The sequence below is a fragment of the Sorex araneus genome, chromosome 4 (assembly GCF_027595985.1).
Source record: "Sorex araneus isolate mSorAra2 chromosome 4, mSorAra2.pri, whole genome shotgun sequence".
NCBI classification, from domain to species: Eukaryota; Metazoa; Chordata; class Mammalia; order Eulipotyphla; family Soricidae; genus Sorex; species Sorex araneus.
This window is the reverse complement of record NC_073305.1, coordinates 150,674,613-150,697,122: the sequence shown is the minus strand read 5'-3', so window position 1 is coordinate 150,697,122 and position 22,510 is coordinate 150,674,613. Positions and strand designations below refer to the sequence as shown.

The 22,510-nt window shown below is 40.3% G+C and overlaps 1 pseudogene; it reads right to left on the bottom strand.

Annotated features, from left to right (window-relative positions):
- Positions 1-18,058: 18,058 nt before the first annotated feature.
- LOC101555917 (sorting nexin-12-like) lies at positions 18,059-18,589 on the bottom strand (annotated as a pseudogene).
- Between the last annotated feature and the right edge of the window lie 3,921 nt (positions 18,590-22,510).

Below are 22,510 nucleotides of genomic sequence, written 5' to 3'. Positions count from 1 at the left end.
TGGATTGTGGTTGATCAGCAGCAGAGCAGCCACACAAACGTGTGGCCACCCGGGTCGTATCTCAGCGGAGCACGCACCAGTATCGCCTCAGCTCGAGATTGCCCACTCGTCCCCCTGTTTCAAGTTCAAACCTCTTTTTTTTTTCTTCCCATGCCACCAAGTTCATACCTGCTTAATGGTCCTCATAATATTTCGGATGCCATGCCGCTTTTCCCCGAAAAGGGAAATAAAACCGAGAAAGATCTTTCCCCTTCTCGGCCGGTGTGGGACTATGGCTTAGTTCACAGTCTAGAGACATTGCTGGAAGCAGTTGCTGGTATCAAAAGTAGGCTGGCTGGCCTCCGGATCGTGGTTGATCAGCAGCAGAGAGGCAGCACAAACGTGTGTCCAGCCGGGTCGCATCTCGCATCTCGGCAGAGCCTAAAATTTATTTTTTAATTGAGTTACTGTGAGATGCAGTTACAAAGTTGTTCATGATTGGGTTTCACTCGCATAATGTTCCATCACCCTCCCTTAACCAGTGCACGTTTCCCACCACCAATGTTCCAAGTTTCCCTTCTGCTCCCCACCTTCGTCTATGGAGGGGAGCTCTCTCATTGATTTTAAGGGAGAGATCACTCAGAGCGCATTTATTAAATACTTAGAAGGTTTTCTCCATTCTCTCTCTCACTTTGTCTCTCTCCCTCTCTTTTTCTTTTCTAAATACCTTTTCAAAAGGGTATTTAATTTTTCTAAGTTACGTGTCTGTGTGTGTGTGTGTGTATGTGTGTGTAGCTAACCTAGAAGTGCTCAGGGTTTACTCCTGGCTCTGTGCTCAGGACTCCTGGCAATGCTCAGGGGCTCTATGTGGTGCTGGGGACTTAACCAGGGTTAGCCACAAGCAAGACAAGCAAGTGCTTTACCACAGTGCTTTCATTCCATCTTGGTACAATATAAATTAGTCTTAAAATATCTGGTAGAGTTTTACTTGTGCAGGTGTAAGTAAATGATGCCTCTCAGGTCCGCATCGACCAGAGGGCCTGGGGTGGCTCTCCTGCAGAGACCTGCAAACCTAGAGGCGAGTGACCGTGTAACTGACTGTCCATGTGAGTGTTGAAGCACCACTGTGTGACTGTTGTCACCATGGGGCTCTACTGCACACGTGCAGCTATTTTTGTGAGCTGAAGGAAAGTGCAGCTTGCTTCACTGGGCCAAAGTGATAGAACAGCGGGTAAGTGGTCAACCTGAGTCTGATCCCAGGCACCGCACTCCTTCTGAGCCCCACCAGGAGTGATCTCTGGATGTTACTGGATGTGGCACCCCCAACCCCCAGCCCCATTAATCTATACTAAAATGCTTAGGCTTTAAAAAAAAAATCTCCCACTATTTGCATTATCACTTAAATTTCGGGGCAGCAATGTGGCTCAAGTGGATTCCCTCTTCAGCACTGCGGGACCCCCACCTCACCCTACCAGGTGCAGTTCTTGTGGCTCTCCACAAGGCACGTGCACTTCCTGGAGAGATCTTTTCCAGAATAAACCAAGACAGCAATAGATAAGCAAACATTTATAGTTTGATATTGCTTTGATTTTGTTTCTCTGTATATATCCTATGTATAGGAGAGCAATATGAATGTATTAGTTTGTGAATTCAGTAGATTTTTTATGGCCAATGAATTCATAGTTACAGAAAGAGAAAAAATTAGTATTGTCTATCCATGTTAGTTCTTCTGTTTGGTGAGATTCCCTCCACTCCCCCCCCCCCCACAAGCCCCACATTTTCAGTTTTGAGTTTCACATGTCACAACAAAAGAGCTTAAATAAATCTTTGTTTGTCACTTATTTTGTATATTAAGCAGCTACATTATTTTGATAAAATAAAGAATGTAGCTATTTTACATATTATAGATGGTAATATAACCAATTAGTGAAACACAAGCAAAACCATGATATATTATCTCACACCTGTGAGAATGGTTATATTCAAAAGAAGGAAATTCTTTGAGTCTTTTTCTTGTTAAAAAATTTTTAAAAATTAAGCACTTAAGCAGGATGCTCACTGAATGGAGCCCTTGCTCATTGCTGGTGGAAATTTAAATTGATGGATCCATTTTGGAAGCCAGTTGCATGTCGATTCTTCAGATAATTAAAATTAGCAATTGTATATGATTCAGTTTTCCTACTTCTGGGAAATTGATTAATTGATATAGAATTTATGGTAGTACATGCATATACGATGTATGTATCATATGTATACATGTGTTCAGTGGAACACTTAGTATTTAACCAAGAGGAGAAACACAATCTTGCCAAACTTTTAGATTCAACATCAAAGTGATGATACTAAAAGAGATTTTACTGAGGGTGGATGGGCAAATCCAGTCAAAGGAATATGGTGAAGGTCAGAGTAGGTCTTTTAGTAGTTAATATAATGCATCATATACATGCATATATAAATGTATATTTATAATTATAAATTATCATGATAGATTAGACCTTGAATTAGAGTTAGTCTCTGTCTTATGGTAGTTAAGTCCCTACTGTCATCTGTCAGAATAGTGAAGAATAATTTGTCTGCTTATTTCATATGCATTACTTTAATTTGATTTCCAGAATCTCTTATGACCTTGTAGCCAATTATTTTCAGTGTCAATACTTAATATAAACCTTAAAATCACTGGTAATAAAAGCCAAGATTATATGTTGATAAAAGTTAAAATGAAATTGTTTTTTCATAGACTATGAACACTTTCAAACACTAGATGGCACTAAAATATGACGAACTTAATTTTTATCAGGAAGAAATATAATTTTATTGTCACCAAAAATGGTGCATTCTTTTTCTGTTTTTAAACATTTGGAGACACTTTAGGTGCTACTTTTAACAATTGATTATTGAAATAGGTAATATAATCTGGAATCTGCAGCAATACATAGTTTGTAGAGATACTAAATGGGCATCTTCATCAAATGAAGTTGTTCTCTTCTAAGTTCACTAAGAGGAAGAAATTGATTGCAAATGGAAATAGTGATTAAATTCTTGAGATTCTCCATAATCTGATTATGGTCAGATATGACCTATGAGCACATTGATAAAAGAGTTCAATTCTGAACACATGCGACTTCCCCTAACAAAGACAAACTAAAACAAATGATTAAGACATCATTGACTTATTAAGACATCATTTTGTCATAAATATAAGAAATATTTACAATTAGTCACCACAACTAATATATAATATATTTTTGGTCACACCCAGTGATGTTCAGGGCTTCCTTCTGGCTGTGCACTCAGGGATCCCTTTTAGCAGTGCTGGGGCACCATATGAGGCACTGGGGATTGAACCCGGGTTCACTGTATACAAAGCAAATGACCTACCTGCTATAATTTCTCTCTAGTCCCATAAAGATTATTTATTAAACATTTTTTTGTTAGTGAATCACCGTGGGGTACAGTTACGGATTTACAAACTTCCGTGCTTACGTTTCAGTCATACAATGATTGAGTACCTGTCCCTCCACCAGTGCCCATTCTCCACCACCAAAGATCCCACTATCCCTCCCACCAACCCCACCCCCTCTCACCACCCCACCTTGCCTCTGTGGCAGGTCATTCCCTTTTGTTCTCTCTTTCCTTTTGGGTGTTGTAGTTTGCGCTAGAGACATTGAGTGGCCATTGTGTTAGATCTATAGTCTACATTTGGTTCGCATCTCGAACCCGAGCTGGTCCTCCAAATACCATTTACTTGGACCAGCTCCCTTCTCTATCTGAGCTGCCTCTTCCATTTGAGGCTGGCTTCCTAGCCATGGGGTAAACCTCCTGGTCCTTATCTCTACTATTCTTGGGTGTTAGTCTCCCATTCTGTTACTTTATATTCAACAGATGAGTGCAATCTTTCTGTCTCTCCCTCTCTTTCTGACTCATTTCTCTTAACATGATACTTTCCAAGTTGATCCATTTGTATGCAAATTTCATGACTTCATCTCTCCTAACAGCTACATAGTATTCCATTGTGTAGATAAACCAGTTTCTTTAACCAGTCATCTGTTCTTGGGTGCTTGGGATTTTTTCCCCAGATTTTGGCTATTATAAACAGTGTAACATACAAGTACAGATGTCATTTCCACTATACTTTTTTGCCTCTCTAGGATATATTCCCAGGAGTGGTATTGCTGGGTCAAATGGGAGCTCAATTTCTAATTTTTTGAGAATCGTCCATACTGTTTTCTGAAAGGGCTGAACCAGTCAGCATTCCCACCAGCAGTGAAGGAGAGTCCCTTTCGCCCCACATCCACGCCAATACCAGTTGCTTTTGTTTTTTCGGATGTGGGCCAGTCTACACAAAGATTATTTTGAAACCACCTAAAATTGAACAGTTTAAAGGGTTTCCTGAATAGAAAACTAATCTTAAAAATTTTCATCAATAATATTTTGTGATGGTAAAGCAGATTTTCTATACTATTAGTAATTATATTACAGCTAGTGGGAAGAGGTGTCAGATGGTCACCCAATCCAAGTGTTCCCATAGTTCCTGGTCTTGTGATAATTGTACTATTTATTTGTCTGCCTTAAGTGTGTCTAATGTTGAGTTTTTAAACATATATATATATATATATATATATATATATATCCATGTTTGTGTGTTTTGTATCATTTTCTTGAACTGGATTCAGTAACTTCACAGAGTGGTCCAAACCTTTATTTTTATTGGTTTTGGAGCCATATCTGGCAATGCTTAGGGGTTACTCCTGCCTTTGTACTCAGGAATTATTCCTGATGGTGCACTGGGGACCCTATGGGATGCCTGGGAATCGAACTTTGGTCCACTGAGTGCAAGGCAAATGCCTTACCTGCCATATAATTTATCCAGTCCCAAGCTCCAAACCTCTTAAATTCCCACTAATGTCCTACTAATTCTCTGATTGTATCTATATTCAGCTCTTTACCTTCTATTTTTATAAAAAGTAATTGTTCACCCATTCTCTACCCCCATAGTTTATGCATTTTAAAATCATTTTTTCAACTAACAGATTTTTGTTTAGGTTGTTTTCTTTATTCTTAATGCCTGTTCTCTTCACATTGGCTTTCTAAAATTTGCTAATAAGTCCTGATTTATGTATCATTTCCTTTACAAAAAAGCTCTAATCTTACTCCTAAACTTCCTCACATTTCCTCAAGCCAGTCAAGAGTAATTTTCTCCTCCTCTAGGAAAAAAAGTATCTTTACTTGTGGTATAGTTTTTATAGAACTTGCATTATATTATATTTATGAACATGTATTATTTTCCCCATTGGGCTTTTAACTTCCTGATGAAGGAGTCTAAATCGCACCCATATTTTCATCCCTTGTAGTATCTGGTACAGTAATACACAACATAAGCAAACTTCAATATTTGTAAAATAAAGTAATTAATTCATAAACATGATTTGATTTTTGGGTCAAAGCATATGATTCCTATTTCAACTCTTAATGTTTTAGTCTCAGATGTATGCTTATATTTAAAGTAAAATATTAAACAACTAGAGTCTCTGAGAAAATAAAGAAGGAAATTTTCTCCTGTGTTCATTACAAGAAGTAATGATTCTATCTTGATATAGACATGACTATAATTCCCATTTATAGCATATTTAGCAGTCAACAACTGTGGCTCATGGACCCAATGCAGCTAATTACATCACTGTCACTGTCACTGTTATCTAGTTGCTCATTGATTTGCTCGACCTGGCACCAGTAACGTCTCCATTGTGAGACTTGTTACTGTTTTTGGCATATTGAATACACCATGGGTAGCTTGTCAGGCTCTGCCAGTGTGCAAGGCAAATGCCCTACCTGCTGTGCTACAACTACAACCAGCTAATTACATATACTTTTAAAATAAAATTTCATTAAAAACGTTATGTCAATTTGTTTCTATCACATCTTATGGCTTGTTTCATACCACACAATGGTAGAATTGAGTAACTGCAACAGAGATTGCAGTTTGCAAGGACTAAAACTCTTTACTGTTGATCTTTTAATTAAAAACAATTGCTGACCTTCTTCTTCTAAATCTATTGGTAACTTAGGTAGATGAAAGGAGAATTCAAAACCTTTAAAATAAGGAATAAGGACTGAGTGAATTATCAAAATTTTAGAGATTTATCTCTTTCTCAATATTGGAGAAGTTAGACATAAATTAGTCCTCATTGTCCGTTACCTATAGTGGTTGGGTGTTCGCCTTTCACACAGCCGACCCAAGTTCGATTCCTCCGCCCCTCTTGGAGAGCCCGGCAAGCTACTGAGAGTATCGAGTCCTCGAGGCAGAGCCTGGCAAGCTACCCGTGCGTATTGGATATGCCAAAAACAGTAACAATAAGTCTCTCAATGAGAGATGTTACTGGTGCCCTCTTGAACAAATCGATGAGCAACGGGATGACAGTGACAGTGATATACTTCAATGTAAAACAAAAAAAAAAACAAAGGCAAGGGACAATTGTCCTGTCACACCGGAAAAGCATCTCCCTCCTATTGCCCTTACTGACCCACTTCACAATCATAAGGTGAGAGGTTCAAAAAGGCACTTTACTACCCTCCTGCATAGGAATCAACAACAAAATTTTTCTGTTTATTTAATTATTATTATTTTTTTATTAATGCACTCAGATATATACAGTTGTTCATTACAGAGTTGTTTCAGACATACAATATTCCAATTCCAGCTCTGCCCCCAGTGTCCCCTTCCCTCCACCAATGTCCCCTGGTTCCCTTCCATCTCCCAGCCTGATTCCTTGACAACCATTAACAAATTTATTTTATGTTCCTTGCTCCAACAAAATTTAAAGACATCAATTTTGAATATTAAAAAATAAATCAATTAAATTCAATTTGTGACGCATGATTGCTATTTGGTTTCACCTATGTAAATAGAGAAATTCAATTCATTTTATATAATATAATATAATGCCCATTCTCACTTACAAAAAGATATTTCAACTTCAGTACCTAAAATATAATATGTTCAGTTTTAGTTTGTACGTGAATTTTACTGTTGTAGTTACCTTGCCACATTTAAGGGATTAACTAAATCAGTGTGACTGAAACAGAGGGAACAAAATTGAAAAGATTAAGGAACGAGATCAGAAAAATGACTGGGGCATTTCTCATAAAGCTTTGTGGATCATAGTAAGAACTGCATTATTCTCAATGATGGAGGGGGGACCCGATGGAAAAAACAAACAGGATCAAACTTGGATTTGAAAAGAGTCATTCTGATAACAGTTGTGAACTAAGGAAGAGGGGTAGAAAGGAAAAGACCCATTAGAATGCTATTAAATCATTCTAGGGCTGGATGCGATATCCTCAGAAGTAGACTTTGAGAGTGAGGTTACTGAAAGCTGTTGATTCGTTGTCATCCATCTGGTTGTCAGGTACCGAAAGGGAAAAAGAAGAGGAGGATTGGGCCTCAGTCATCCTGTGGATAAGTGCTGAAGCTGGGATGGCTATCCCTGTGTATTTTTCATTCAGGAGAGCGTCTTTCATGATGTTTAGTAACTGGAAATTGTGTCCCTGGAGGAGAAGGCGATGGTGAGTGAAGTGGCTTTCTAGTAGTGTGATCAGTTCTCAAAGAGGACTGGTAGCTGAGTTGTCTGTCAGATTTAATTTCAGCAGCTAGGAAACTAAGTCCTTCAGCCTTGATAGGGGATCTGAGTGGTACATCATTGCCAGCACTAACTACATCAGGCTTGGATTAAAGTATTGGCAGTAAGAGTGATAAGAGCATGTTGACTATGCTTTAAAGGCAGAAACTGTAAGGAAGGATCCAATTAGCATGCTTTTTGTTTGTTTGTTTGAGGGAGAAGGACCAAATTAGCATCATTTTTCTTTTTTTTTTTTTTTTTTTTTTTTATTGAATCACCAAGTGGAGGGTTACAAAGTTCTCAGGATTATGTCAGTTATACAATATTCAAATACCCCTTCCTTCACCAGTGCCCATCTTACATTCCCAACCCCCCCAGTCTATCTGCCGCCCCCTCCCACCACCCTAGTCCCCACCCTTATACGTGATAGGTTTCACTTCATTTGCGCTTATCTCGATTACATTCCATGTTTCAACACACAACTCACTACCGTTACTGGGGTTTCCCCCCAAAAAGAAAAAGACAGTCCTATTGCCAATGAGGCATTTGATAATTCTCCATTACTAAGCATATAGAGATATTAAGTCCTGCTGTTTGTTACATAACTTTTCTTTTTCCCCCTTGCCCCGCGCCACCGAGTTCACGCCTGTTTAGTAATCGCCACGCTGTCTGACAAAGGGAAAAAAAACCGAAGAGGATGGTTATTTCCCGTCATCAGCCGGCGTGGGGCTCTGGCTTAGTTGATAGTCTAGTAGAGTGTCTGGAAGCAGTTTCTGGAACCAAAGCTCTTGCGCTGATATCGGCTCCGGCTCGAGATACCACCAGCGTCCCGCTGGTCCATGTACCTAATTTTTCCCCTTATTTCCCATTCCCATGCCACCAGGTCTGTTTGCTTAATGGACATCACACTATGTTTGACACCACGCCACGTTTCTTCCCGAGAAAGAAGGATATTTCTTCTCAGCCAGCGTGGGGATATAGCTTAGTTCAGTCTAGAGAGATGGCTACCATTTTGATTGCCTTCAATATTTCAACAAAATACTTACTATTCTTGTTAGGATCACCCACAAAAGTCCGACCCATTAAGAAGGAACCATTACATACTGCTGATACTAAGATGACATTAAGTCGCGCGGCCGCGGCAGCGGCCGCGCGGTTTTGGGTTTCTGTCTAAAGTCCAGGGAGAAAGTTGAAGGAGAGAGAGAGAGAGATTTCCGCACGGGGGACCTGGCGGAAACTCTCAAGTCACATACTGCAGGTTGCTGGTGGGCTGCCGGTGTCCCAAGCAGCTCCGTCCTCTTCGTCAGTCATTCTGGGGGTGCGGGCGCGGAGAAATGGGAAAGCCCACGTGGCTGCACTCTCTTTAAGTGTCCGATGTGGGCGGAGACCGGTACTTCCCCGCCCTCGATCCCCCGCCAGCCGCGCCGCGCACTTGGGTGCGTCTCTCCATTTTGTGCTCAGAAGTGGGATAGATGCAGTGCTGTGCCCAGAGGTTGAGGGGAAGAGAGATAGATTAAAGAGAAAAAAAAAAAAGAGAAACGCCAGGCCCCCGCTCGGGGGACCTGGCGGAAACTCTCAGGTCACATACTGCAGGTTGCTGGTGGGCTGCCGGAGTCCCAAGCAGCTCCGTCCTCTTCGTCAGTCATTCTGGGGGTGCGGGCGCGGAGAAATGGGGGCATCATTTTTCTTAAGAGGGAGAACTGGGGGAATTTGGGCCCATCATAAAGTGTTCAGGAGATATTCCTGGCTTTGTGTTCAGGAGTGAGCCTTGCTACTTCTCAGGGAACTATATATCATGGTCAGGATTGAACGGAGTTGACTTTATGCAAGGTCCACTCCAAGTAATATTTTCTGGTGAAACAAAGTAGGGGTCTGAGAAAGAGAGGAGACAAATTTAATATCACAGTTTATGCCTTCAGATATTTAAAAAAATTTATACTTCTAAGATAAGGACACTGTAGAAGAATCCTGTTTGGGCATAAATATTAAGTTTTGGACATATTTAGTTGCAGAAAGTGAAGTGAATATACAGTTCTGAACTTCAGAAATGTCCAGGCTGATGTAAATTTGAGTAACCCAGTCATGAAAGTGGGCAAAATCACCTAAGGCAATAGTGTAAATTGACAGGAATAAAACCAGTGTCTGGACACTGGGGTGCTTTGACATTTTCAACATGGAAATAAAAAGAATAGCTAATAAATAAAATTTATAAATGAAAAAGCCTTCTTAGAAAGAAGGGATAAAGTTAGTTGAAAATCAAATGCAAAACAAAATGAGGAAAATCTTTCATAGGAAAGAGATTGTAAAGTGTTTTGAGTATTTCAGATAGAATAAATAAGATGAAAATTGAGAAATGATATCTGCGTGTAGAATATGAAAGTTTTTGTGACTTTGACCAGAATTACTTTGGAATAATGTTAGGGGCAAAAACTTGTCTAAAATGAACTAAAGAGATAATGATTGAAGCATTAATTATATGCAACTCTGATTTTTAAAAAATTTACAGGGAAGGCTATAAAATCAAGCATTAGGTAGAAGGAAAATATGGAACTGTATAATATATATATATATACATGTATATATATTGTCCCCAAATAAGTGAAGTCACCTCAAATCCTTGAGAGGCTCCAGACCAATCCAGGGAAGGTGACAATAGTTTCATCTACAACCATAGGTGCTTTCTGTTTGCTTTAAGAAGTTAAATTTGCAGGGGTGGGGACATAGTGATTAATTTTCTGAAGAGAGCTATTGGCCAAATAAGTTTGGAAACCTTTGATCTAATACAGTGAATATAAGAGATTGTAAGAGATTGATGCAGCTGATCCAGATTTGAACCCTTGCTCCACATATTGTCCTCTGAGCACTACCAGGAGTGGCCTCTGAGCACAGAGCTACAAGTGAACTCTGAGCATCTCCAAAATTTAAAAAAGCTAATAGCAAAGTGACAATTTAGTATTTAAAGCCATATAATTATACATACAAATAGTATTTAATGGCTTTCACTACACTGTGTCAGCATTAGTATAGACAATGAAACAAAATATCTACATAAGAAAGTTCATATGCATCATTATTTTGTTCTGATTTCCTCTGAAATCAACACTGAAAACAAAGACCAGAGAGTAGATAGCTTAATATCAAAGCAATTACATCAAGAACAAGGGGATTCAGGAGGATGGGAGACAGAGAGAAAGAAGAGAAGTTAGTGATGTGGTAAAATGGTGTGGGTTCTTTCTGTGCCATTACAAACTAATTGTGTGTCAGCTCCAATTCCACGAAACTTCACTATGAAGCAATAAAGGACCTGGACTCCTCAGAGACTCCTCTTCTGTATGAAGCATGATATGAAGTTTTGTGATAGAGGGTACTGGGAGGACCTGCAGGAAAAAGGAAAATTTCTTTCTGGTCCAATGTTCTCTTATTCAGTTATTGCACTACGTTCATTTTCCTATGATGTCCAGAAACACACAGAGCCTTCTTGTGAGTACAAACCTTTGCTGACTTCACAGTGGAGTGCCATGTGACAGAAATTAGTGCCTTTAGTGGGGTTCAATTTTCCCCAGTAAGCAAAGTATCTTAGGTAAGGCAACTGTATTTTTTATTTTATTTTATTATTTTGTTTTTTTGGGTCACACCCAGCAGTGCACAGGGGTTACTCCTGGCTCTACACTCAAGAATTACTCCTGGCAGTGCTGGGGGACCATATGGGATGCTGGGAACCTGGGCCGGCCACGTTCAAGGCAAACGCCCTACCCACTGTGCTATTGCTCCAGCCCCAGGTAAGGCAACTTTACTTGGGTATGACTTCTTTCTTACTTGGAAGTCAACTCTAAAAAGCTGGGACTGCAGAAATCAGTTTTGTGGTTAGTTCTCTAGTGTAGAAGCCTGGCACAATTCTTTGTCATACAGTGAGCCTTTGCAATGAGATGTGGATGCTAAATGTGAGAGGATGTGGTGTCCTTGTTACTTGAATTTCCCCTGGGAAGTTTAGGAGGTCTCCTACGTTCCTGTACTAGCCAGTCCTCTATTACTTCAATTCTCTGGTAATTTTTTTTTTTTTTTACTTTTTGGGTCACACCCAGCGATGGTCAGGTGTTAGTCCTGGCTCTGCACTCAGGAATTACTCCTGGCGGTGCTTGGTTGACCATATGGGATGCTGGAAATCAAACCCAGGTCGGCCACGGCAAGGCAAATTCCCTACCCACTGTGTTATCGTTCCTGCCCAATTTCTGGTAATGTTTTATGTTGAGTTTTTCATGTTGAAATTACCATGTGGTTCATATCTCTTGCTTGGACTAAGACTAAGACTAAGACTAAGAAAATACAAGTTTCTTGGGCAATTCTAATGAGGAGTCAGAGTCTGGGATCATAGAACAGCAAGATAAACATGGAAAAACTTCAAAATGTCCAAATTTGATGGAATAAACGTCTAGAGAATTAGAAAACATTAAACATAATATGGGAAATCTCTAAAACTTTGTAGCTAGTATCTCACTCTGTGTTGAAACTTCAAACTTTAGTCAAACTTCTCCCACAAATGTAGGGATAATAGGTATCCATTTCTAGATTTTTATTCTATATTATATCAATGGTATTACGTACTGCCCTCAATTTAAAAGTCTATAAATGATGCCAGTATTGGAAAGAAAAAATTAAAGTGCAGAATATATGTTTGTCTAATAAAAATCTAGAAATTTTATAAATAGGATTCAGAGGAATGACTTAGTGCTTAGAATGCATTGCATTCTAACGAATCACAATGAATCACAGGTTTATTGCCTGGTACTACCACATGTGCTAAGTTCAATTCTGCTAGCTCTGCCATCTTTGATCCCTAGCATCACAAATAATTTGCAGATACATAGTAAATCCAGGATTTATACGTGATCTCTGGCAAGTATGTGTGTGAAACATAATTAAAGAAGCACAACATTTGGTGAGCACTGCAGCTGAGTATGAATACCAAAACCTGCTGTGAGATGTCGGTGGGCACTATGACTAAAGGTTCATGTACCACAACCTGGCTGTGTACATCATAACAGAAGTGGTTGGTGGGAATAATAATTTTTTTTGGTCATACCCAGTAATGCTCAGGAGTTACTCCTGGCTTTGCACTCAGGAACTACTACTGGCAGGGCTGGGGGACCCCTCTGGGATGCTGGGAGTAGAACCCAGATTGGCCGCATACAAGGCAAACGCCCTACCTGCTGTGCTATTGCTCCAGCCCAGGAGTAATCAAATTTTTATAAATATATAAACAAATAAATTTAGCAGGATTATAGGATAAAAAGTTAAAATGAAGGATTGGAGAGATAGATGCCGGTTCTATCACTGGCATTGTATATCATTCTCTGAGCACCTCCAGGAGTGATCCTGGAGCACAGCTGGTTATGCCCCTAACAATAGTTTATATATATATATTTGCTTTTTGGGTCACATCCAGCGATGCACAGGGGTTACTCCTGGCTCATGCACTCAGGAATTACTCCTGATGGTGCTTGGATGCCCATATGGGATGCTGGGAATTGAACTCGGGTTGCCCGTGTGCAAAGCTCCCTACCTGCTGTGCTATCTCTCCAGCCCCTAGATAAATATTTTTTTATGTTGATTTAAAATATTTGTTTGGTTTTGGTTTTTGGGCCACACCCCGTGGCTCTCAGGGATTACTCTTAGTTCTGTGCTCAGGGATCACCTCTGGGAGAGTTTGGCAGACTATATTTAATGACTGGGATTCAACCTGAGTTGTTGCATGTGAGGCAAAAATCCTTACCTCCTATACTATCTCTCTGAACTAAAATTTTATTTCTATATGTTTATTTTATACATATTTGTCTCTACATTTTATTTTTATTTATAACACATGTAAAGTGACAATGAAAGTTTTAAATACATTGAAATAAATCCAAAGAAAGACATATAAATATATACAGTTATAGCAATTAAGCACTGTTGAGAGAAATTATTTAAGATCCAAATAAATGGAGACATATTTACATTCACTTATTGAAAGACTTAATTTCCCCCCATTTAATGTAGAGATAAAATAAAATTCTTTATTAGTATCAAGTGAGTTTTCTATTCATTTATTTTGAGAAATTAATATAGTGCTATTGAATTTTATGTGAAAATGAAAGGAACCTAACAAAGCTGAGCAAAGTATGGTTCATAATACAAGTATAATACAAAATTAACAATGTCAAGTCATATTATAAACAGGTATTTAGGACATTGTGATAATACTACAAAGATAGACAAACAAGTCTCTGGAATATGAAAGTCCAGAAATAGGTTCAAATATATAGAGTCACCTACTTGAAAAAAAAGATAAAACTGTTCTGTAGTAGGAAAAATATGGTACTTTTCAAATGTTGAAACACCAATTTAGCTGAGTATAAATATTTATATGTTTGGGAGGTACAATGTCACACCACCACGCATGCCATGCATAGCACTAAATTGTCCACCACACTTCATTGGACCATTTCAGCCTGCTCCCCTTCCTCATTGGTAACCACAGTTCTATAGCCAGAGTCCCCCCTTTTATTGTTTTATGTCTTTATTTGCCGTATATGAGTAATATAATTCAGCTTGTGCCTTTCTCCTTAATGATATCACTTTGCATGTTCTTCTCTAATTTTATCCATTTTGCACCAAATATTTTATCTTTTCTTGTAGGTGTATATAATATTTATCCACTTATTTATTATTGAGAGTTTGGGTTATTTCTAATATTGAACATTGTCAGTTACTTTTGGTTTGTGTGTTTGTGTTAAATTCAATACTACATTGTTTTAATTATTATAGCTTTATGGTATAGCTTAAAGTTGGGCTACCTGATTATTCCCATCTTTCTCTCAGTACTTTTTGGCTTTTTGGGGAGTTTTGTGGTTCTATCAAATTTTAGTAGTGTCCTAAAAATGCCATTGGAATACTGAGAAGGAAATAATTGAATGTGTGTAATTTCATTATTACTATTTTGGGGCCTCTTAGAAGTGCTTAGAGGATCTAGGTCCCTTCCTTGTCATACTTGACCATTTAGAATGTCATAATGATAAGAGCTTATCTTAGAAATGCAGTGATACTGGTACCTTGGTGCTGAGGATCACCTGTAAATCTTGCTTTCATTCTAAAAGATCTGAAATATTAATCTTCTTCTTCCATATACTTTGTTTTTGTCTCTTAAAAGTACCAAAAAATTTAAGATGAAAGTAAATGTTAAATTTAGGATACCTATTAGGAATAGGCCAAAGACTGAAGCAATTGGTTAGATTAGGGTTAGTGTTACTAGGGTCAGTGTTAGAAATAGGATTAATGTTAGGATTAGGTGTAAGCTTGACAACGCTAGAAATGTTTATTTTGTTCATGGTTTAATATGAACAGAGTTGAATATAACATTGTCTGACAGAAGAATGAACAGTTTGCCAAATAAAAGTCCCAAAGTAGGATAGATCCTACTTTGTGATATATATGTACAATAAAGAAGGAATCTATGAAAGTTTTGTAACTGTGGCTCATGGTGATTCAATTAAAAAATAATTAAAAAATCACTGTCACTGTATCATTGTCATCCCATTGTTCATTGATTTGCTTGAGTGGGCACCTTCATTGTTCTAGCCCTGAGATTTTGGCAGTCTGTCTTTACTCGTCCTTCAAAATCGTGCCACATTGGAGGCTGTTTCAGGGTCAGGGTAATGAGACCCATCATTGTTAATCTTTTTGGCATGTCAAATACACCATAGGGAGCTTGCCAGGCTCTGCCACGCAGGCAGGATACTCTTGGTAAATTGCCTGGTTCTCCGAGAGGGAGAACTAGACTATAAGAGGACGTGTGGTCGTGAATACTGCCATGTGCTTCCAGAAGCTTTGTTTTATAGTCTCTGGATCTTGGCCGTTGATGGGATTACATGGCACTGGAGGCAGTTTGTGGGTGTGACTGCCAAGCTACTGGAAAATGGGGGATCTGGGTGGAGGAGGCCCAATCCTGATCCAAGCAGGCTTGGAGATCTCAGCCCCAGGTCACACACCTGGGATCCTCTGCTGGTTCCTTCATGCATGAGGCTTGTCCAAGCATGTGAAGAGTGGCCTTGAGCATGGCTGTGGCTGAGTTCCAGAGGTCTTCGGCTGCTGGGGCTCTGCTCGATACATCTACACAGTGGAATACTATGCAACTGTTAGGAGAGATGAAGTAATGAAATTTGCTCATAAATGGATAGACATGGAGAGTATCATGCTAAGTGAAATGAGTCAGAAAGAGAGGGACAGCCATAGAAGGACTGCACTCATTTGTGCAGAATAGAATAACATCACATGAAGCTGACACCCAAGGACAGTAGATACAAGGGCCAGGAGGATTGCCCCATAGCTGGAAGCCTGCATCATGAGTGGAGGGGAGAAGGCAGATGAAACAGAGAAGGGATCACTAAGAAAATGATGGCTGGAGGAATCAGTCGGGATGGGAGATGTATGCCGAAAGTAGACAATGGACCAAACATGATGACCTCTCAGTGTCTGTGTTACAAGCCATAATGCCCAAAAGTAGAGAGAGAGTAGGGGGAATATTGTCTGCCATGGAGGCAGGGGGAGGGTGGGAAAGGGGGGATATACCAAGGATATTGGTGGTGGGGAATATGCACTTGTTGAGGGATGGGTGTTTGATCATTGTGTATTGTAACCCAAACATGAAAGCTTGTAACTATCTCATAGTGATTCAATAAAATTAAAAAAAAACTTACCAATGAAAAGCTAAAAATTAAAAAAAATTAAAATAAAATGAACAAATTTTATCTAATAAAATAAATTTGATAAAAATCTCAACAAAAATTTAATAAAATTTAAATTAATAAATCTAAAAATTAATAAAACCAATACAATTTAAATTAATACAATTTAAAATATTAATAAAATTTGATAAGATAAATTAAAAAAATTATAAAAATAAAAAAGGAATCTTTAAAAGGGTCAATAACAGAAAAACAAAACAAACAAAAAAAGAAAAACAAATACAAGCTCAGCAGCTATACCCTCATGGGATGTGGGACCGGGAGCAGAATGTCTCTGGTAGAACCTCAGCAGCAGGAGAGCGAATCTGGCTCTGGAAATGCAATAATGAAATCCAAATCCTGTCAAAATCCAGCTGTTGTCTTCCTAGATAGGTTCTTTCCAGCGTGGGCCATCCTTTCCCCCAAGGCATGTATAGAGAACTCCAATCTTTCAATGATAGGGAGTCCCCACTCTTCACCAGATACCCGAGTTAACTCGTTCTCATCTCTAACATGCAAGAGACCCCAGCAAATGGTTCCCAGCAAATGCCTCCTAGGCAGCAGCCCTGACTCAAAAGTTTGGGAAACCCACCTCCAATTGCTAGCCTCCACTTGGTTTCTGGGGAAGATGGCTGGCGTTCTGTGGGACACAAACGCAGGCAGTTCCCGTCATCCAGTTGGGAGAAGCAGCTACAGCTCTTGCCCTGAGCTCCAGCCAACAGCTCAAAGTGCTTTAGGGGAGTCAGAAAGGATGGGAATCGCTCGGGTGCCTCTGCCCTATGGTGGCACTTACACGGCGTGGGGGAGAGGAAAAATGGAAGGAAGATATGGTGATGCCATTCCTTAGAAAATGATTCACTCCCACCTTTCAGGGAGCTACCTGGCAGCCACCACACATGTAATGCCATCCTGAAGACAGTGATGGCTTGAGAAGGGAGAACTGCAGGTCCCGTGAGAGAGAACTTTTCACTCCCTGCTGCTTAGCAAACCCTAGAAGCCAGAACAGGGCAATGGGAAGGGAAGGGCTAGGCTACTGTAGCTTCCCTACTGCCCTGTAGTTTCCTTCTGGCTCTGAGGTTGCCATGATGGTGAGCCTAGAAACTCACACGCTTGTTCCATACAACAGACTGTTTGGGAGAGAGCAACACGTTAAAGAAAATGCTGAGAAAATGGGGAGCAGACCTAGAGCCAACAAGGGCAGTTTCTGGATCTTCACCCGTTCCCCGCAAATTAAAAAGTGCATGCAGGTAGGAAGAGGAGAGCTTTTTTTTCTGCTCAATGTTCCTGACTAAATCCAAGAGCAAAAACAAAAACAAAAACAAAAACACCAAAAACAAACAAACAAACAAACAAACAAACAAACAAACAAACAAACAAACAAACAGACAAGCAAAGAAAAACTCCCCAGGACTCAGAGCATCAGTATATAGTCAAGCGTCTCACCTGCACAAAATACACGGAAAGTTAGCTCTGGCATGGGCAAATGTCCAGGAAAGTGCCTTCTAGTCCAATACCCCACCCCACCCCCTCAACCCCACAGAAAGGATGTCTGCCCATAATTTCCCACTATAGCAGAATGCCCATGGTGTAGGCAGATACTAAGAAGCACAATGCCAGACAGTCTATCAGGCCAGGGGATGAGCAGCCAACTTCAGAACAGAGAGAGCGCGCACACACGAGAGAAGCTTAGTGTAAAAGCCAATTTTAGCAGCAAAGTAAAGGCGAGTGGTGAGAGGGCCTCCACCTGGGCACCTTCCCGGGGATGCAGTTCCTGTCAGTTTTCTCCTCCTGCAGGAACGCATGCAGGCAGGTTGACTCGGAACCAGTGAATGTGAAGCAATTTTGTTAATAGATTGTCCTGGGCCCTGCCTTCTTTCTTCAATGAAGGATTCCTCAAAGGTACCTTTGTTTCCTCAAAAAGGATGCTGCCAGCTTCAAGCCTTTCCCGGTAAGTGGTGGTACTACAACCTTACCATCATACTCTAGGAAATTTTTGAGCCATGTAAAATCACTGTAGTGCCACTGTACACAGGGTGCCTACAGCTTGAAGATAGGTGCTTTGTCCACATGCAAACCTCAGAAGTGATGGAGTGTGCCTGGCTTGTGCCCACCATCTGTGGATTAAAGACACTGATCTTTGGGAAGTCACTTGGCAATGCATAAGCATCCGTCAGATTCTGTGGCTTTGAATTCGGAGTTCAGGTACCGAGTGTCCACTACTTCTGTATCCAACATCTTTCCAAAGGAGACACTGAGTCGGGGGTAGAGGGTGGGGGGCAGAGGCTGAGACAGAACGTCAGACATTTAGAATAAAAGTTAGGTGAGGGTGATTGTCAAATTTTGGTTAACTGTTACTAATAAGTCAAGAGCAAAGTGATAGGATTAGGGCAAGGGTTAAGATTAGGATTCCAGTGAGTGTTAGAGTTAGGTTTTAGGTTTGACAATCTTAGAAAGGAAGAATAAAATTGAGGGTCAGAGTGAATGTTAGATTTTGGGTAGTCACTTAGGAAAGGCCAAATCAATAAATAGTATATTAAAGTACCACAATTTAATTTATTTGGCTTTTGGTTTGGGAGCCACACCCAAAGATATACAGGGTTTACTTCTGGCTCTCCAGGCAGGGCTTTGGGGACCAGATTTGGTGTCATGGATCAAAGCCAGATAGGCCACATGCAACACAATCATCCTACCCATTGTACTATCTCTAAAAGTACCATGACTTAAGTGTTAAAGGGAAAACAATGTTTTTGAAGAAGGCTCTATGACATTGGGAAATTCTGGTTTTTGTTTTTGTTTTTTGCTTTTTGGGTCACACCCAGCGATGCACAGGGGTCACTCCTGGCTCTGCACTCGGGAACCACCCTTGGCAGTGCTCAGGGGACCATATGGGATGCTGGAAATCGAACTTGGGTGGGCTGTGTGCAAGGCAAACGACCTACCCTCTGTGCTATCGCTCCAGCCCTTCTAAGTTTTCTTAAACAGTGCTAAACACACTAACTTAAAAAGAAAAGATTGACATCTTAAATTGAAGTTAAATGAATAAACTTTGTTCATCAAGCATGAAAAGAACAGAATGTTAGGCCAAATCACAGATTATGACAAGATATTTACAGTACATATACTACATATAGATATGATATACATATAAATATATCCCTCTAGAGTGACCAAAGTTAAAAGAACTTAATGGCAGTAATTATTGTGGGGGATGAGGAGCATCTATGCTGCTAAGGGAATACATTGGTACAAAAATTAAAAAAAATATCTGGTAGTATATTTATGCTTTGAAAGACAGATGCTGCTAAAGTTTTCTGAAAGAATCAATTTGTATTTGTGTTTGTAGTCAGTATTTGATATGGATCTACCTCCCTATTTGCAATAACTGGCCAATTCCATTCTTGAATGTGAATGCTTATAGCTCTGCTATTCACAGCAGATTCAATCTGAAAATTGACCAAATATCTATATAGCAGAGTACGAATGAATACATTGAGGTATATTCATATCATGGTGTATTAAGTAGCAGGAAAAATAATCAAATACACTCTGCAGCATCTTGGATATCATAATCCTATTACTGGGGATGCTGGCATGAAAGAATGCATACTGTGTGATTCCACTTATGGTAAGTTCAAGAACAGGCATGCTTGATAGGTAATTAGATTACAGTGGTGATCTAGTGATTGAGATCACAGGAATGTTTTATTTGAGGGGGATGGGAAGGGCCATAACAACTAGAGAGAAACGTAACGACTTTGGATAGCAACAACTGTTGGGAACCGGTGGTGGTGCTAGCAATGTACATTTTTTATTAGGGTGACTATTACATATGTAATCAGCCTGAAAACCTTTTGAGCAAATCACTACAGATTTTTATAGTTTGTGCTTTAATTAAAGCTGTACTTTAATTAAAAATATAAAAAATCATCTGCTGAGAATGAAATGGTGTAGCACGGTGGGTTTTATGCAAGTGTAGTATATTTAAACTACTTAGTATAGAAAAGGAGAAAATAACATAGGCCTCGTAAAACCCAGGTCATTGAATACTCAATGCAATTGAAACTCAGAGGTTTTTTTTTTGGCAGTCATTCTCTTAGTGCCTTTGGCATAAGTCTAGTGATGGTCCACTGCCGAATCTCAGATTTAGTAGAAAAACAGTATGCAGTGAATATAAATTATTTTGCAAGTGTTTAGATTTTCTTACCTTGGCATTTGACCTGAATAGGAAAGTCAATAAATAAAGACACAAAGTGAGCGATGAGCAGTGAAATAGAGTTGATGAGCTGATTTCTGTTGTCAATAAATTAAGGAGTACCTGTATGAAAGGATTGAAAGCAGAGAGCTGTAGACAGAAAGAAATTTTAGGGGCCTAGAGAAATCGTTTGTGGCTTAGAAAGAATGTACACCTTGCAAGTGGAAGATTATTGCAAATTTAACCCCTGGTGTCACGACATGCAGAATGATCCTTGATTCTATTTGAATGTGCAGCTCTGTATGCCACCCAGGATCTAAATGATTTCTAACTGCATCATAGTTGTGTGTAAGCTACATCCAAGGCAGCAGAGTGTACTCCCCTGTGAGTATTGCAACTAGAAGACATTGAGCACTCTGGCCAGGAAGTGGAACTTTGGGGGAAGACGTGTGTGAGCACTGCAGTGAATACTCATACTACAACTAGAATGTGTGTGAGCATGACAAGCAAAGTGCGTGATCCAAAGCACCGCAGCAGGGGAGGGTAGCACTTGCACGCACTACAGCTGGGTGTGTGAGTACACTTCTTGATGTGTGCACCTCTGGTGAGCACACTGTAGCACTGTAGCACTGTCATCTTGTTCATTGATTTGCTCAAGTGGGCATCAGTAACGTCTCCACTGTGAGACTTGTTGTTACTGCTTTTGGCATATCAAATATGCCACGGGTAGTTTGCCAGGCACTCCTTGCAGATGGGATACTTTGAGTAGCTTGCTGGGCTCTCCGAAAGAGACAAAGGAATTGAACCCAAGTTGGCCATGTGCAAGCCCTACCCATGTGAGCACTACAGGCTAGCATTTTGCTGGTCTGTGCAGCAACAACATTAACAACAAGGAAGGGGTGTTTAAAAAAAAAGAAAGAAAGAAAGATTCGACTAAGATGACATTTCATAGATGCAACCAGTTTGGTTATTGATATTGGTAATTTTCCTGGGAAGTAGGATCTGAGAGATGTCAGAGTACAGGTAACTTATTGGGAAGAACTCTGAAAACAAAGACCTCAGGGAGAGTGAAGGAAGCAGGAGGAAGAGAGAAAAGCAAAAAAGGGATTAAATCAGATAAATGTTTACATTGGCCGAGAGCTGGGTGCACTGCCCCGGATGCGGCAGCCAGGTGCAGGCTTCTGGCGATTGTGGGTTCTCTGAGTGCCACTGCAGGGTCCTCTTCCTGGTTGCAGAGGCTCGTCTGCAGGCACTGGCCCCGCTAGTGAGGAGCGTGCAGAGTAGGCAGGGGCCGCTACTACAAGGTGGGGTCACTGGCCCTGCTTCTACTGGTGACCAGTGCCATGATGTTGGTGGCTCAAGTGTCCCAGAAGGCCATGGACCAGGAAATAGAGAAGATGGCCACTTCAAAAAAAAGAAAAAGCTGAATAAGAGACCTCCCACAGCTGCTGCCATGTTGACTCCTCCACTTACCTGCTCTACTGGTTCATGACTAAGTCTTTGAGGCTATGCAAACCAAGCAGCTAAAATTCATGAACTCACCGGGTCCTCTCCTGCCCCCAAGAACTCTGGGGTGCCCTCAGGAGGGGGGATGGACTGAGTCCCTACCCTGCCGAAGCTCCAGCAGCTACACTCACACCCCACCACTCCAGCCACGCCAAAGACTCAACTCCACTACTTCACTAATGCTCTCTGCAGAGACACCAAACTTCGAAAGAAAAATTCATGCACCCGGTGACCAGACTGAGAACTTGGGTCTTCTCGGAGTGGGGGTGGACAGTTTTCCCCCACAGCTCAGAACTTTCAGAAGCGGCGGCAGCCATGCCAACCTCCCACACCAACATGTCAACTCCAGACCACAGACCCTGAAGTCTCTGGACTGTGCAACATCTCCAAATTCCTCAATCCTGAAATTCCAGTAGGAGCACACCAAATTAAATGGGAAAGTAACGTAGAAGCCAACT